The sequence below is a fragment of the Nannospalax galili genome, unplaced genomic scaffold (genome assembly GCF_000622305.1).
Source record: "Nannospalax galili isolate Female #2095 unplaced genomic scaffold, S.galili_v1.0 scaffold186, whole genome shotgun sequence".
In the NCBI taxonomy this organism is placed as follows: Eukaryota; Metazoa; Chordata; class Mammalia; order Rodentia; family Spalacidae; genus Nannospalax; species Nannospalax galili.
Window position 1 is genome coordinate 5678072 of NW_008358774.1, and position 2766 is coordinate 5680837.

The following is a 2766-nucleotide window of genomic DNA, read 5'->3' on the forward strand; positions in this document are numbered from 1 at the left end:
GGGGACTCAAATTTGATGCAATTTATAGTTATTTCTATCAATTAATAATGAATAAAGATTTTACTTAGAACTCTACTAATACAATTTAATGCTGAAAAGACATAATGGTAAAAGAAGTGCTTTACATACATTCATTACCTTTTAGATTGACATCTCAGAGTTGAAAGTCAAGAGTTATGAATCCCATTGTTAAAGGTGTCACTTTCCTGTTGCTTAAATAGCAAGCTTTCAGGTGCTAATGGTCCCACATGAAGCAGATGTGTACTAGATATCCAGTCTTACCAGTGCAAAGACATGGGCTAAAAACATGGGTTTGAAAACAGAGCCCAAGAGCACCAATATGTGGGATTATGAAAGGAAAAGAGGCTAGATAAGGAAGCAGCACATAAAGTTGGATCATATGAGGGCATATCAAGGGGCGGTCTCAAGAAGGGTAGTCAGACGATACTTAAAACACACGTGTAATTAAAGGCTAGGTAGTTTTACAAACATAAAGATTAATAATGCTTAGCCATAAGTTTTTAGAGAAGAGGTAGAGGAAAAAGTCAGAGTTTAATAGGTGGATGAATGAGAAGTGAAGAAACAATCAAGCGTAGGTGGCCCTTCGGAAAATCCAGCTTGTTGTGGAAAATCTTGTGACTGATTTTGCCTTTTGCCTTACATACCTATCATGCTGGAATGCAGTGCTTCCTGTTTTTTATCAGAGAGAAAACTATGTAGGTCACATGGTTTCCAGGAACCCGAAACTTAGAGAAACTGAAACTTATCATGCTAATAGGACATCTGACCTGCTAGATGCTAACAAGGGATCCCATATGCTGTGTTATGATTGGACTATTACCCTTATATAAGCCCATACTTTCCTGAAATAAAGCAGATCTGTGTCACTGAACCTGGTCTCCTGTGTCGCGTCTGAATGTGGCAACGCTGGCGCAGACTCCTCACCAGCCCTGGGGTCCAGACCAGACGTCAAATGTGGCAACGCTGGCGCAGACTCCTCACCAGCCCTGGGGTCCAGACCAGACGACTGATCGGAGGAACTGAGAGACCAGGAGAGTGGCAGTAGCCAGAGGAGCAGCCACAGCTGGCGACCACACCAGCTGAGAAAGGAATCGGTATTGCTAGCACTAAAGAGGAACCAAATCCTAGGGCTTCTCATTGTGAGGGCAAAACTCCTTAGGAAAAGACAGACAAGGAGAAGCAGAGAGGCTAAAGGCATATGAAACAAATGGAGAAGAGGCAGCAAAGAATTCTACTCCAGACCCCAGCAGACCAGGTCTCAAAGACAGACTAATTTGCTCAGATTGGAGGAACAGTTAAGGATAGAATTCAAAATTGGAGGGATGTTATGGGTGTTCAAATGTTTTCACTCTTAGCATCTAAATATTCTCAATAGAATAAAAGTTTAAGGTACCAATAGAAAGCCAAGAAGAGTTTAAGGAGATAATATGGTTTGAACTATATTCAAGTTTATCCCCCAAGAGTTCATAGTACCTAGTGTTGTTGTACCTCATCCACTGGACCTCAAAAAGACCACCGAGGACCCAACACACCAAAATGCAAAAGCAAAGGTTTATGGTTTATTCGGCCTTAAGCTCAGACTCTCAGACCTCACCAGCTCAACAGATCTGAGCTGAGAGGCCAGAGTAAGGGAGAGTGGAGCCTTTTATAGGTTTTAGACAAGTTCATAGTACCTAGTGTTGTTGTACCTCATCCACTGGACCTCAAAAAGACCACCGAGGACCCAACACACCAAAATGCAAAAGCAAAGGTTTATGGTTTATTCGGCCTTAAGCTCAGACTCTCAGACCTCACCAGCTCAACAGATCTGAGCTGAGAGGCCAGAGTAAGGGAGAGTGGAGCCTTTTATAGGTTTTAGACAATAGACAAAGATTGGGGGGTAGCGGGTGAATGAAGAGGATCTCAGGGTCCTACATTCCCCCCTTGTCTTGTAACTGGGGAACCCAATCATGGGTTCTGGTCAGCCAGCTCGCAGGTATCTGAGGGGATCATGCTAAGGGGCATATGGGGATTTATGTTACTTGCAGGAAAGGTGCCATCAGCCGATAAGCAGTTCAATGTCAACAATAGACAGGTTAGCAGGAAGGGTCTTGTTGGATGCGGAGTTTGAATGGATTCTAAGGGTGTGGGGATGCCTTCCAGGTGTCTCCCTTGTAATCCTCTGGGACTGCAAATGGGTTGGCAGGTTTTGCGTGGGAGTAGTGCACCCAAGCCGCGACGCCATCCACTTTGAGTGCAGTGGGAGTTGTCAAGAGGATCATGAAGGGGCCCTTCCATCTTGGCTCGAGATTTTTCCATTGATGTCTGCAGATGAAGACCCAGTTGCTCGGTTTAAACCTGTGGGGTTGCAGGGGGACAGCAGCTTCATATATGGCTCCAAGTTGTGGCCAGACCCGTTGGTGGGTTAGCTGCAACTGGAGTGAGTCCAGTAGGTCTTGGTCTCCCAAGGTCAATACTAGGTCAGCTTGGAGGCTAGGTATCATAGGAGGGGGGTTTCCATACATGATTTCAAAGGGGGTCAAACCCATCTGGTATGGAGTGTTTCTTACTCTAAAAAGGGCAAAGGGGAGGAGAGCCACCCAGTCTGTGCCAGTCTCTAAAGGTGATTTGGTTAAGGTCTCTTTTAGAGTTCTATTCATTCTTTCTACCTGTCCTGAGCTCTGGGGTCTATAAGCACAATGTAATTTATGATTAGCCCCCAGTGCAGTGGCTATTCCCTGGCTTACCTGAGAGACAAAGGCTGGC